Raw genomic sequence first — 16,825 nt, 5'->3', positions numbered from 1 at the left:
TCATTTCAATCCTAATTAAAGAATAAAATAAAAAAATAAAAATTCTTTATTGGGCAAAGGCAAAGAAAAAACATTTTTCATAAAATTTTGTGGGCTCTGTCCCCGGAACTAGTTGAAACTGTGTTTCAGGAGACAGTGCCTTCTCTTATCTATTGCCTAAAGTTATATATAGTTGCCTAACATAATATGTGCAATTAAATATAGATTATTATTATTTAGATAAAAATATAAGTCTAAAAACTAGATATATAGTGTGTGTGTGCATGTGCGCTTGTGTGCTTAGGTAAGTATTTATTGTTTTCTTTATAGTTCTTACTACTTTTCTTTTTCTTTTCTTTTCTTTTCTTTTCTTTTCTTTTCTTTTCTTTTCTTTTCTTTTCTTTTCTTTTCTTTTCTTTTCTTTTCTTTTCTTTTCTTTTCTTTTCTTTTTCATTTATATTATTTATGTTATGTATTTATTCTGTCATATTTATTGAGTTATATTTTTTAAATATTACTATTAGTAAGTACAAAATTTGTAACATATTTGGTTACACTAAAGTGTAAATATATTTTATTTTAAGAAAATAACCACATTAGGTTGAAAATATCGAAGCTTTTCAACTTTCTGTACCGTAAAAGCCATCTACTAAGTAAACTTCATTTAAAATTCTGGTTGAACGATTTGCTACTCTACGTTTCCCTACGAAAGTACAAATTGTATGCTTCATTTTATTGAATTTCAGGTTTTATAATAATTATTTTCTAATAGTACTAATAATTTTTATTACAGTTATTTATTTGCGTTATGAGGAATAATTAAAAGCAATTGCATATTTAAAATTTGCTAAAAAAATTGTATAGGGAATGGAAGGGGAAGTTTCTTAAGCTTTAGACCTTCATACAACAACATAACTAACGCTCGCAACCCAGGGTAGGCAGAGACCACGGACCAACATTTGGCGTGGTTCTTGTACACCTTTCTCGCTTCTTCTACATTAATTTCATTATTTTACAGTATTAACATAATCGAACTAACCTTTCGTGGTAAAAATTTCTTAAATTACTTAATCATTAATTATTTCTGAAATTTAATACATTTTGTGTCGCATAATTTAAAATTTGCTCATAAAAAAGATTTAAGTGTAACGAACAATTTGTGTTCGCATAAATCTACAACGCAAATTGATGGTCCATAAAGCTTGAACACAGCTGCCTCTGTTTTACATACATCTCGCAAACTAAATAGCTTCGATACAAACACTGGTTCATAGTCAGTTTGAACGATAAATTAAACTACTATCTAACTATACTTGTAATATAAATTCTTCTACAAACACAAGTTCTATGATATCTATTACCAACATTATAAATGCGAATGTTTAGATGAATGGATGTTAGAAGGTACCTCTAGAACAGCTACAGGTCATACTGAAATTTGGCATACATGTAGAACATAGCCTGAAAAAACACATAGGTTACAATTTTTTTATTCGCGCAGAGGGAATCGCGGGCGACAGCTAGTAATAGAATAATATATTGTGGTAACTATCTATTTTTTTAGGGAAAATATCACGAACATTCATGGTCGAATATAGCAAGTTTAAAGTAACGGGCGAGTTACCTACTTTCAATGGACTGTGAGACGCACGGAAAGGTACAGGATGTTTTGAAATAAGAAACATACTAAATTAGCAGTTGTCTACCACTTTGTACACGTGAAATCAAAAAACAACTACAAATAATTTCTTACAATTTAGGAGTTTCGTAACCTATAATTTTTTTTATATCATAAGGTGGCAAACGACCGAGCGGCCAAATCACTGAAACAGCGAAGCGACCGCTGCCCATAGACATACGCAATTGCATATGCGTCGCCCACTTTCAATCGACGGAGGAGATTTTGCACATAAAGAAAATATTATTAATGCAAACAATCAAGTATTTCCTCTATATAATATTAGTATAGCTAAAAGAGACACAAATAACATGATACGTAATCAAATATTCAGAAATAAATTACAATATTTTTGACAAATGAACCTTTTTATATGATAAAGTCAGGCAGCACACTCGATTTGTAAATAAAATTTATTGCAAGATCGTTGCTTGTGATTTGTTCACAATATCCGTTTGTCGTTACTGATGATTTCCCGACGGTGACATTTTTTTTTGTTAATTTAAATATATTTTATTGCTACTAAAAAATTTAAATCCAAATGTTAAGAGCATACTTTTGTTATAATTATTATTTGTTCTCATTTCCTTCACCACTACTTAGAGTAATATAGATAGAGATAGCAATGCGTTAGCTCCTGAACTATAAATAGAGGGTCCATACTATGCAACAAATTTTGAAACAATAATTTTGCGAAATTTTAAATAAATCTTGGTTACCAGATAATTATACACCAGGGAGATAGATCACAGTCTGGAATAGCACATGAATTATCCAGTGAAAAGTAAGATTCTCTCAGTATGATTAGCTTTAACCTTCAAACAAAGGTCAGCTAAAACCAACTGTCAGGCGACAGCGCGGGATAGGCGGCGTTGGCGATCTCTCATGTCGAACAAGATCCACTTTGGGTCACTACATCAGCGCATAAAGTAACAACGCAGTAGCAGAAATAAACCATTTATTTCTTAATTTCACACAAACGAAGTTGCGGCAAACGTCTAATACGGTATATTAAAGCACGTATTTTAAGTGATTAACTAGCGGTCGCCCGCGACTCTGACCGGGGGAAAAAAAGCATATTTAGTAGCATATGTGTTCTTCCAGGTTAAGTTCTAAACTCCATCAAGATCCGTTCAGTCATTCTGAAAATAATTTCAAACAAACAGCCATCTATTTAAACATTCTCATTTCTAATATTAGTAGTAATATTAGTTAGGTAAGACAGTCGAAGTATAGAATTTCCTTACTTCTATTCATTTGCTGCACCTGCTGGGAACCGCTTACACATGCAAATGTATAGCCTTCGCATTAAGATGCGACACAGAATACCTCCTCACCATTGAATAGTTAATAATTGAATGGTCTATGCTTCAATGCTCTCTGTCCTCGCTTACGATACAATACTACGATCTAGATAGTGCTTAAATATAGTTGGAAGATTCTCTATATGAATGTACATATTATAATTTACTAGCTGCCCGTCAGCGCTTAATTAAAAAAAACATAATAAGTAACATAAATAGTATGCTTATGTGTTCTTCAGACGATGTTCTATATGTATGCCAAATTTCATCGGGATCCATTCAGCCGTTCTGGAGATAAGTTCAAACAAACATCCATCCATGTAAACATTGGCGTTTATAATATTAGTATGATTATACACAATTTGGAAAAGGCCGGAGTAACATTTCTGAAGGAAAGTAAGGCAAGCAATGACTCAAAATAGGGAAGGAAATTAACCATGCCGTGTATCGATTAACTTTTTTCCTTACTGACAAAGGGGACTAGTTATATTCGTTGGATTACACCTAGCTTGTGCATAACACCATCCACATCAAGGTAAGCAGGACAACAATCTATGAGAGATGGTCAAAAGAAGAGGTCATGACCTTCAGGAATGAGGAAAAGATACATAGAGAGAGAGACAACAATAATTCATACGTGTTCTCTGTGTAATGGAGTTGTGTGATAGCACTACCCCGGTTTGATAAATGCGAGCACTTTATGACACGTAAAAATGTTGCAAAATTTTTCGGTGTGCATTCCCTTTGAACGTATTCAATAAATCATACAGGCGATTGTTTGTTTTTGCTAAATTGCGCTGTGAAATTGCTTAGATGCAAATTTTATTTCAATCGTATTCAATGTAAAGCTTTTCTAAATTCATTTGTTGATTATAGCTATATTTTTAGATTCAGAATTCTTTAGCGTGACGTGCTTTCGTTACCAAGTCAAGTGTCAGAATGATTATATGTCGACATAAACGTTGACATTTTAGTAAGGCCAGTGTTGCGCCAGTATACCGGCACAGTGTCGGATTTTCTTCCTAATAATATATAGGTAGTTTAAAAAACAATGCTTTACTTTTCTGTACAATCATCGCTGCTTACTCTTTAGCGAAAGTTAATGTAATTTTTTCTCTACACATCGGAAAGGGAAGCTCTAAAGATTCTCGGAATGATTGCAAGCGTGGTCCCACATTGCTGGATTTTTATGAAGGCACGAAGAAGTATTTTTCTGGGGAGATGTAGTAGCAGGATCTTGGTGCATTCCATCTTCGCGGTCACACTTGAAGTTGGCTCCTGATGATAATGTAGTGCCTTGAAATCTGACACAATCCTACCGATACCAAATACCAAAAAAACTGTCTAAAGATGGATGGATTGCATGAAAGATATGACTAAAGAATTGACGAGAACCTGTTGTGCCGACCTTACATAGATTACGATAAGTAAGATTAAATTTACAACATCGTGAATATTTAACTTGATAGTGAATGTCAGCCATTACAATAAGTTCTAGTTGTTCTTACCAATTCACGTCTAAACTTGTTCTAGCTTTATTATTCACTCGGTGCCTGTAAATTAGAGATAATTTAGCTAACTTGTTAATATCTGTAGTCTAGTGAACTAATCTGGCTATTAGGGAATGCTAAAATATTCTATAAAAATTTATTAACTTAGTAAATACTCGTTGCATATCTAGGACGTCACAGACTTGAAGCTGTATATATTTTGCAGGCTTTTATATATATCATAAGGTGGCAAACGAGCGAGCGGCCACCTGAAATCGCTGAAATAGCGAAGTGACCGTTGCCCATAGACATACGCAATTGCATACGCGTTACCTACCTTTGATCGACGGAGGAGATGATGCACAGAAAGAAAAAATATTTTCCCTTTCCATGCATGCTCTCATCCGGAAAGTCCACTTTCACTTCCCATCCTTTTCTTATAAGAAAAATTGTGGGAAGGAAAAGAGGACTAAATTAGGCCTCCGGGACGCACACTAATCAGACGAAACGCGGAATTGCTTCCACTTCACGCCTGTCTTCTGTGTGGCTTCTTCTTCTTCTTTTTGGTCGCTGCATTTTTTTCAGACCGAACGTTGACATTTTGCGATCTAATAGTATGATAAATCATAAATTACACCAAAATCTATTTTATTTATTTAAGATACAGATATTAATTGTATAACGCATTTATTTCCTTTTTCGCTTTTAAGGCGACACAAAATCATGGTCTAGTTCATCTTTGTCAAGTTGACATAAGAGTTTAAGCTAAATCGTAACACAAAATGCCCTCAAATATAAAAAAAATTATGAGCACTTAACAACAAGAAACTATTTCTTCTTATAATTTTTTTCTTTTTAAATATATATAATGAATAAAGTATTATCTTGCAGTTTTTCATTAATTTAATATAGAGTAAAATAATTCTGACGTTGCTACGTACTCTGACGTCACGCGCTAATGATAATTAAATTATTTTAACTCGGAACACGCACCAAGGAAATAGAAGAGAATATTTCCGGAAATAACCATATTATACACAAGTAAAGAGAATCCGGAATTGCGTTCCGGAGGCCTAATTTTAGTCCCTTTAGGGAGGGGTTCCTTGGTAGGCAACGTATCTGCAATTGCGAATAAAAATACTGTAATAAATAAACTAGCTGTCGCCCGCGATGCCGCTCGCGTGGGATATAAAAAAAATATTAGTAGCCTATGTGTTCTTCCTCACTTTGTTCTATATTTATACCTAATTTTATCGAGATCAGTTAAGCCGTTTTGGAGGTATATTCGAACACACATCCATCCATTCAAACATTCGCATTTATAATATTAGTAAGATAGCTGTTGCCTGCGGATATGTCCGCGCGGAATTAAAAAATAAATTGTAACATATGTGTTTTTCCAAGTTATGTTCTATATGTATGCCAAATTTCATCGAGATTCGTTCAGCCACTTTGGAGTTACCTTCAAACAAACATCCATCTAAATATTCGCATTTATAATATTAGTAAGATATAAATAAATTTTTCCAATGACACATTATGTTGGTATGTACTTAGTTTAAATCATATTTACTCGAAATACTTGATAGTAAGTAAAGAACACGCTTCAGTGACATAAGTGCACTCTCGTTTCAGCAAAGTTAACGGAAGTAAGTTTTTTAAAGCGCAATCAACTTGACTTACGTGGACCGCTTTCTGTTTTCCGGTTTAGAAAATTCTTCAGAAAACTGTGTATTTATAAAACATCGGATTTGGTCGTTTTAAAATTGTTTTCAAACGATATTTATGTTTTAACTCTACACAGTAATTGATAGAAAATTTATTGAAAAAAATAAAATTTTGACTTTTCCTTTATTTTCAGCTTCTTAATTTAAACAATAACATTAATAAATAATAGTAAGATTTTCGTTATTTAAAATACAAGTTTGCCTTAACTAAAATCCTGATATTATTCAGACGAATTTCCTAGTATATTTTTAGACAAGTCAAAAGACACGAATATTTTTGAGGTCCACAAAAAGAATATTTTACAGTCGAAATCTCCGATATGTCACATATTCAATACGGTAGACTGAGTAAATTTTTTTCCATCGTAGCGTTACATTTCAAAATCCAAGACCAGGGATGATGAATCCCAGGTACGCAGATAAAAACAATTGTTATATAGATCTGTTTCTGCTGATGATGCTATTTTTTATGACAAAGACAAGACTAATTTTAATTTTATTAAAAAACTAGCTGTCGCCCGTTACTCTGTCCGTTCGGATAAGATTAAAAGTAGAAAAATGAATGTTTGAAGGTGTATCGTAAACAGCTGCTTGGATATCGCTGAAATTTGTGATAGATGTAGAACATAGTCTGGAAGAACACATAGGCTAATCATTAAATATTTTTTTCAATTTCGCGCGTATAGAGTCGCGGGCGACAACTAGTTTTATAATAATCGTTTTTATTTGATTAGATTATTTTAAATAGCTACATTTAAAATTAACTTAGTAACTTAATACGCTTGGCAAAGCTTTAAGTTGGCATCTAACTTAAAATACCATCCACTAGCTTAACTGAAGCGTTCCTTGTAAGTGCACTTATGCTACTCAAGTCATTCTTTTACTTTAGTACTATCGAATAACTTAAAAAACGAAAAGCTTTTCATGATATTTGGACACTAAGAAAATCATCACTCATATAAATGAACAATAGTTTTATAGTTTAAGCTTAGGAACGCTAAATGTAAGGCAATTAATCCGAAATTGTCATTTTTTCACTTAATTATTTTTGTACTAGCCGTGGGTTTCTGAGACCAAAATCCTCGTTTAAAACGTATTGTTATCTCTGTATTGTCAAAGATAATGACCACGATATGTTTTATATTCTGGTCTTAGAAACCAACCATACCTTGTTAGTTCGAAACTCGACAATAACTTAAACAGTTTTATAAAATAATAGCTGTCGCCCGCGACTCCGTCCGCGCGGAATTAAAAAATACTTTTAATCGCAGCGTAATGTTTTATAACCTAAAGCCTTCCTTTATAAATGGACTATCCAACAAAAAAAGATTTTTTCATATCGGACCAGTAGTTCATGAGATTAGCGCGTTTAAACTCTTTCGCTTTATAATATTAGTGTAGATGTTTTTATTACATTTTTAAAGCAATGCTCTAAATAATTAATTTTCTAGTAGAGTAGAGGAAATATTACGTTGTTTAACAATGTCACAAATTAACTAAACTAATGGTTTCTAAAACAAATTCGTATTTATTTGAAACAGTTATCGCTGGCTGGCTGCGATAAATTTAATTAATTTATATCAAACGGTTTGTTGTTGCAACGCGCTTCTGTGTAAAGGCATTTTGTTTCATTACATTTTATAAAAATAAATGGAAAATGATTTTATAGTAGCCCCAAATTTTGGATATATAAAAGAACTGAATTAGTGTAGCCCACCCATCCATCCATCTACATCACATCCATCTAAACATTCGCATTTATAATATTAGTAAGTTAAATAAAAAGCAGCTCTTCAGGGCATAAATTCGAAAAAAAAATGAATAAATAGTATCCTATGTGCGTCTCCTGGCTCTAAGCTACCTCCTTACCAATTTTCAGCCATATCGGTAAAGCCGTTCTTGAGTTATAAATAGTGTAACTTACACGACTTTCTATCTATATATCTATATCTATCTATATATATATATATATATATATATATATATATATATAGATGCGAATGTTTGGATGGATGGATGTTGAAGGTATCTCCGGAAAGGCTGCATGGATCATGAAATTTGACATAGATATAGAACATAGTCTAGAAGAACATATAGGCTACTAATTAAGTTTTATAATGCCGCGCGTACGGTGTCGCGGGCGACAGCTAGTAAGTTACAACCTAAGTCTTACTTTAATGCAAAATAATCAATATTAATATATTACTTTATATTACTATAGTTGAATATCCATCGGCAAAAGATTGTCTATTGAAATTGAATTCCTTCGTAATTCATCGTCCTAATACGGTTGTTTAGTTAAAAGGTAAAATCTTACTAATATTATTAATGATTGGATGGATATATAGATGTTTGTCAGAAGGTGTTAGAGCGGCCTAACTGATCTCAATAAAATTTAGCACAGATGTAGAACATAGTCTGGAAGAACACATGGGATTATTAAGATTTATCTCATTCCGCGTAGACGGAATCGCAGGCGACAGATAGTTAAGTTTTTCTACAAAAATAAGTAAGCTGTTAATTTATGTATAACTTAAAGTCGCCTGAAAGTAATATTAGGCGAGATGTTATGAGGTATTCGTGCTGTGTTTAGAGTTAATATAATTCAATTAGGTAGAGCGGACGAGAAGCGACGCTGCGACAGCGCCTGGCTAATTTTATACCGTCCTCTCTAAACTTATTAACACCGAAGTCTACATGCAATATAATTAACTACCTTATATTTGTTACAGGAAACTGTTTATTAACATATTTCATTCTACAAATTTTTTATCTATCTTTATATAATATATATATAATTCTTCTGTGAGTGTGTATGTCACTGAACTTCTCTCAAACGACTGGACCGATTTTGACGAAATTTTTTGTGTGTGTTCAAGGGGATCTGGGAATGGTTTAGATTCACAATTTTGTCCGCTAACCAATGTTTTTTTTAATTAATTTTTAATTTATTAGTGGTTGTTGATTTTGGAATGTTTTACATTGGATCCGACGGACGGCGCTACCTTCGCAGTGTCAAATTTTAAATAATATTCGAATTTCCAAATTAAAGACGTGTAGACAGGACAACGTCTGTCGGGTCCCCTAGTGTATATATAAACTTTCGTGAGACATTATAAACAAAGGTACAAACAACTAAACACTCACGTATTTGTACGGTGTCGCCACCGACCTGTTTCAAGTGGTTTCATAATTATCTATCCGTTCAATATGGAAAATCTCAAATTCCAAATCTATTAACAAAAGTTATAATTTTGCTCCATATTGTAGGACGTGACTTTGCCTAAAAATTAAGTGTGTAATTTAAAAAATTTGAAAGATAATTCAGATCATATTTTACTTACTATCAATTAAACTCCGTTGTTTTGACACTACTAACTGTCGCCCGCGACTTTGTACGCGCGAAATTAAAAAAAAACTTAAAAAGTAGCCTATATATACTTCCAGACTATGTTCTACATCTGTGCCGAATTCCAGCGAGATCCATGCAGCGGTTCTAGAGATACCTTCTAACAAACATCCATCCATCATACAAATGTTCACATTTAAAATATTAGTAAGATTTCTCCCTATTTTAAAACTTTCCAAAACTATATTGGTACACTGAGTTCAAAGCGGACACATTCAGTATTGTCCCACAGCAAATTAAACATTCAAATAGTCCAGATGTCTCTTGAGATTTATTGCCAATGCTAAAATAGTTCATACTATTTCTATCACTTAACTCTGCAAGGAAACTAATTTTTATTTCGAAAAACTACTATGATTTTTTGTAATAAAAACACTAACGCTTAACAATCGACGTATTGACGTAGAAACATGGTAAAAAAAAATATTTGCCTCTTGTAGACAACGGCAACATCCTATATTATCAAATTAATGGCTATTGAAGGTTTGCTCAACAATTTTAAGGAATTTAATAAACTTAAAGTTATTTAAAACTGAATCCCAACAAATAATTAATTTTTTCGTTCTCGTTCTCGAGGAGCATTGGTGGCTCAGGGGTTAAGCGCTTGACTTGCAATCTGAAAGTCGCGGGTTTGAATCCCGCCATGTACCAATGTATTTTTCAACTTCCGATTTACATTTTTATATTTATCCGACGTTCTTACGGTGAAGGAAAACATCGTGATGTAACCTACACATATCAGCGAAGAAATTCAAAGATATGTATGAAGTGAACCTGCATTTGGCTAGCGTGGTTGACGATGGCCCAATCACCCTTAACTTAGGGTAGGCTCCGAGCCTCTCGATGGGGACGTATAGTGAGCTGATGATGATGAAACAATGAAATACTTGTACAGAAAGTGTGGTAATACATATTTACAGTGAAGCTTAAAACCACTGTGACGTCAATAATATCCTTCGCCGACGTTCAAAGGTTTCAAACACGTGACTATATTTTTTGGGGTAACACATAAAGTGTTTTTTGAAACTTAATCTATGAATAATTTAGTATAAGCAACTTCTTGTTCGTTTACAAACATTTGGTATATGTGAGCGACATTCAGATAAAGTTTAACGCTTTGTGAAGCTTAAAATATACATTAAACAACAAGATCACATCGAGATCATGCATGAAATGCTTCAGAATTTATAGCGAGCGCATAAAATGTACGCGACTGTTGCAACCGCAGGAGCGCGTTGCATTCAATGTCGCGGAAACTGACATGTTGATATATTCACCGTTCACATTAAATGCACTTATCATTTATTTTTTTAATAGAATTATATTACTTTATTATTCCATTATAATTTTTTTTTATATTATAATTGGTATAATCTGTTATTTTAAAATTGAGATTAGTGGTCAACGAAGACCTGACTAGGTTACTAATATTATAAATGCGAACGTTAGGACGGATGGATAGATTTTTGTTTTCTACAGAAAATCTGCGTTTATCTTGATGAAATTCAGCATAGGTATAGAACAAAACCTTGATGAAGACTTAAGCTACTAGTTTTATTTTCATCCCCCGCGAACGGAGTCGCGGGCGACAGCTAATTATGAATTATGTTTTTACTGTTTGGATAGATGGATTAATGGATGGAAGTTAGGTAGAAGGTACCTACTGCTGCATGTATTTTGCTGAAAGTTGGTATACATGTAAAAGATAGTCTGATAGAACACATAATCTACTAATTAAGTTATTTTTTATTTCGCTCTAGAGTTACGCGCGACAGTTACGTACATCTAAAACTCTAGGGAAATCAAACTATAATAACTAAATATAACGGGTCCACATAAAACCCGTATATAAACCTATAAGCTGCTAAGAACGAAATATTGAATTAATATAGATTACTAGCTGTCGCCCGCGACTCCGTCCGTGCGGGATTAAAGATAGATATTGGCCGATTCTCAGAGCTACTCAATATGCTCACAAAATTTCATGAGAATCGGTCAAGCCGTTTCGTAGGAGTATGGGAACAAAAATTGTGACACGAGAATTTTATATATAAAAGTTTTATTTATCTTAACTCCAATGCATTATTTACAATTCACCCTTAGTATATTTATATGTATTACAATCATATATCATTTTATAAACAATGCTTGCTATTCAACACAGACATGTTACAGGACAGACATAAAGGTAACGTTACAAAGAACTGTGACATCACACCACCGTCGGCTCCATTCATCACGTGCTTTTAAAATTTCAGTAAAACTTGCTACATATAACAGCAAATAGAAGAAAGAACTCCCTTAGTGTAGATGAACTAGTACTCTGAGTGTGGCTGATACTCGTGGTTTGTCATAAATTATAGTGGAAAAAGCATAAGCTTTTATGTCTTTAACTTAGGGAAGTAAGAAAAAATAAATAATTTCCATTTGGCACGGTTTTAGTGCCGCTTTTTCATTGCTTTTTGCTCGTTTGATAGCACTGTTATTTTTGTTCTCTTTTACTAAAAATTTTGGCTATGTCTGGACTACTGTGACCCCCTGTTATCGAAACTAAATCAGATTTCAAATAGGTGTTCAATAATATCGCACATATTATAAATGCGTAAGTTTAGATGGATGGATGTTTGTTTGGTATCTCGATGAAATTTGGCATACATATAGAACATAGCCTGGAAGAACACATAAGGTACTAGTTATGTTTTTTTTTAATCGACGCGGACGAAATCGCAGGTGCCAGCTAGTCGTACTAATTCCTTTTGAAATAAGATACGAAATAAAATATTTTTGATCACAAGCAGAGGTAACAAAGATTAAAAAACTCTTACAAATTACTTTTTAAATTAGATATTTTAAATTGTTTTGGTATAATTCTTAAGTTTAATTTATCTTAATTTGTTTCAAAGATTTTTAACACATACTTATTCGTTTACTAAGATAAACAGTCTCAATTCGTAGCTAAAATGTTTCCTTATTTTTGCCTTTAACAGAAAATATTAGGGGGACCTTAATGGCGTTGAAATTGATGATAAAGGACACTCGCAATAATATTATTCAAGTTTTCTTCTTTAAGCGTAATCTCCGAGATTTTTAAATGTATATTTTCCTATTTTTCCTTCTTGATATAGTGACGGAAATATTTAAGTTAATTTATAAATGACTGGTGACTTATTTTTGTTTATCTTACAAATTCTAAAAGCCTTAATTTAAGATTCAATTACAGTGATAGATGTTGACAGAATAATGTGTAAGAAACAGGAAGAAACACACTTTATTTTATACAAATTTTGGCAACAACGGTATATAAAATTATACTTTTTACTAATATTATAAATGTGAATGTTTAGATTGATGGATGGATGTTTGTTTGATGGTATCACGAGAATGGTTATGAATCTCGCTGAAATTTGGCATAGACATAAGCTACTAAGTTTTGTTTCCACGTGGACGGTGTCGCGGGTAACAGCTGATCTAGAAATAAATGTAACTTGGTTTTGAAGATACCTTCTAACTAATATCCATTCGTGCAAACATTTACATCATCGCCACCCTATGTCATTTTAGAAATTATTAGTTAGAATCCTTTGGCGCGAATGGCGCGTTTTCGTTGCCAAGTTAAATGTCAGATTGCTTCTTGAGGGGCCGTAAACGTTAGTATTTTAATAAGGCTAGTGTTGCGCTGATACACCGGCACAGTGGCAGGTTTTCTTCCTAACAGACAAAAGACTCTTGTCATGTTTTTTATGCCTAAGAAGGTTTTACATATTTTCTGACAGAATAACTGGCGATACCTGGCTCACCGTGCTAGACATTGGTAGAGCCCGCTTTAACATCTTCGCACGAATCGGCCCGGCTCGCCCGGTGTAATACCACGACCACTCAGAAGACAGGCGTGAAGTGGAAGCAATTCCGCGTTTCATCTGATGAGTGTGCGTCCCGGAGGCCTAATTTAGTCCACTTTCCCTTCCCACCCTTTTTCTGATAAGGAAAGGATGGGAAGTGGAAGTGGACTTTCCGGATGAATGGATGCATGGAAGGGGAAAATGTTTTCATTCTGTGCATCCTCTCCTCCGTCGATTTAAGGTAGGCAACGCATATGCAATTGCGTATGTCTATGGGCAACGGTCACTTCGCTATTTCAGCGATTTCAGGTGACTGCACGCTCGTTTGCCACCTTATGATATTACAAAAAAAAAGACTTTTGGCTTGCTGTAGTTAGTATTATGACTATACATTACTCTATATTTTTAAAAGCAAAATTATTATTTTTATATTCTCGCCTTTGTTATTCTTTATTACATGTTTCACAACATCAATAAAAGTATGTTAAAAGGAGCAACAAAAATTACCTTCGCTCGTTAGAAGCGACGTCTTCCGGCAATTTTATAACGATGAGCTAGATACTCATAATTGGACCATTAACTCGTTTTTCCTTGTTAAAAATAATATACCTTACGATTGAAGAAATATTGAACATTTAATAAGGGCGAAAAAAATCTTCAGTTTTTTTTTTCAAATAGCTTTTTTTATAGGAGAAGGGGGCAAACGAGCAACGAATCGGATAATATTATTTGATCAGACGCCCATGGACATCCGCAACGCCAGAGGAACTGCAGATGTGTTGCCGGCCTTTAAGGAAGGTGTACGCTCTTTTTTGAAGGCCCCTAAGTAGTAACTGTTTGGAAATACCGCTGAGGACAGGGTATTCCACAACGCGGCTGTGCGGGGTAAAAAGTTACGCGAAAATCTCGTCGTCGTCTGTCAACCACGCTGGCCAATTGCGGGTTGGTTGACTTCACACATATCTTTGAATTTATTCTCAGATATGTGCAGGTTGCATCACGATGTTTTCCTTCACCGTAAGAATGTCGGATAAATGTACATATGTAAATCTGAAGTTGAAAAACACATTGATACATGACGGAACTGCAGATTACAAGTCAAGTGTTTAAGCCCTGAGCCTCCGACGCTCTATAGTCATTTAATTTATGGTAAACTGAAGACGATCGTCTTCCAAAGTCGTCTATCAAAGGAATGGCGATGATTACCTCGCGATAGAGAGGTATGTAATAAACTAGGGGAGGCCTATTTCGAAGGACAACCCGACAAGCAACTGGATGATGGACAATAAACTGTACTTATAATACAATTTTTTTGCTTATAATATTCTTAGAAAATAAGTCGTAAATAATGTAATTATATACTTATTACTGTCAGAGTGTAAAGACTTTATCTGTCTATCTAAACTGAAGATTAGGGAATAAGTTATCTAGTTATTTTCCTTTGCTTTCCACATCAGACTTATGGTACAAAATTTGGGTTTGTTCCGAAAAAGATGGACCAAATTTGACGGATCTTGGATAGGAATGTAGCTGATGAACGCGGGCATATTATAGACTAGCTTTTTTTATCCTGTGCTGACGAAGTCGTTGGCGTTTATTCATTTTCTGGAGATTCCTTCTAACAAATATCCATCCATGTCATTCGTATTTATTATATTAGTAAAAATATTATATTTACTAACTTTTATTGGTGTATTTCCTAACCTAGTTTCTTGAAACGAGCTTGTGAATTTTACAATAACAATTTCCATTCCGAGCAGGTGCGCTTTCTGGCGTTTTCTGTTTTTGACGTTAAATGATGGTCGAATAAATTGAAGTGGCCTTTACTTATTTTTATATTTTAAACAACATTTACACAATCTTTTCTAATAAACACAAATTAATAACTACAGCCTAAAACAAACAAAAATTATGTTTATAAAACATTAATATAATCTTGGACTTATAAGACTTTAAATTTTAAAAAAAATCCGGTTCCATTTTTGAATCTGAATGACATTTTAAAAACTTAGTATTTTTTAAATACCCTAAAAACCAAAATGTTAAATTCACATTATTGAGTCCCATTAACCCATTAGTGCATAAAGTTTATTAACGCCTTTTTCATTATGATCACTGTAATATATTTTCATTTCGAGTGTATTTGACCATTAAATTATATAAAATATTTAATCAATATGAAAGTTTAGATTTTATTGCCCGTCCGATAAATCGCTTCCCGGAATGTCATACCAACAGTATTACCACTTCAAATATATATTACACTACTGTTTAAAAAAATAAACGGTTAGTAAAATATATATAACTCCTAAAATAACAATTTTATTGGTGTCCGATTTTAAATTTCAAAATGTTATAACTCAAAATATCCAAGAAATAAATTTTATTTTCAAAAAAAAATCTTGTATTCCGGTAAAGGAATTTTCCATAGTATGAGTTTGAGAGATGACAAAGGCATGAAATCAGTACTGTATGTAACAATAACCTTTGTTCAATTTACCACATTGTCTATGACGGCAATTCTCATTCGCATTGCACACGTTCGCACTGCCGAAACATTCACATGTAGAAACATGTTTTAGGATTTAGAAATAAACATACGGGAAATGTTAAGTTTAGATAAAGACGACAATTTGCAAAGAAAAAAGGGATTACAATTTACAAGTAAGAACTCGCTTCACTTCAGATGAAATATATTTATAAAATTAGGCGTGACCCGTGATTCCGTCCGCACGGAATAAAAAAAATAACTTAATTAGTAGCCAATCATCATCATCATCATCATCAGCCCACCACACGTCCCCACCGAGGGGCTCGGAGCCTACCCCAAGTTAAGGGTGATTAGGCCATAGTCAACCACGCTGGCCAAGTGCGGGTTGGTTGACTTCACACATATCTTTGAATTTCTTCTCAGATATGTACAGGTTGCATCACGATGTTTTCCTTCACCGTAAGAACATCGGATAAATGTACATTTGTAAATCGGAAATCGAAAAACACATTGGTACATGGCGGGATTCGAACTCAAGGCCTGCAGATTGCAAGTCAAGTGCTTGACCACTGAGCCACCGACGCTCAACAGTACAACAGTAGCTAATGTGTTCGTCCAAAATATATGTTCTAAAACCATGCCAAATTTCATAGAGATCCGATGAGCCGTTCAGCAGATTCCTACTATCAAACATCAATTCAAACATTCGCATTTATAATATTAGTATGATATTTTAAATTGGTAAAAAAGTTTTATGCAGAAATCGCCAAGGATCATCTAATAAAATACTGGCTGAAAACATAAAACATCAGCCTTATAATATAGGGAAAATTAAAAAAAAAATTATTAGTTTTCGTACACATATGACGTTAACTCATGTTAATAGTATAACATCGAAGCTCGTCTAG

Source organism: Papilio xuthus, unplaced genomic scaffold (assembly GCF_000836235.2).
Source record: "Papilio xuthus unplaced genomic scaffold, Pxut_1.1 DF827461.1, whole genome shotgun sequence".
In the NCBI taxonomy this organism is placed as follows: Eukaryota; Metazoa; Arthropoda; class Insecta; order Lepidoptera; family Papilionidae; genus Papilio; species Papilio xuthus.
This window is presented reverse-complemented; position numbering follows the sequence as displayed.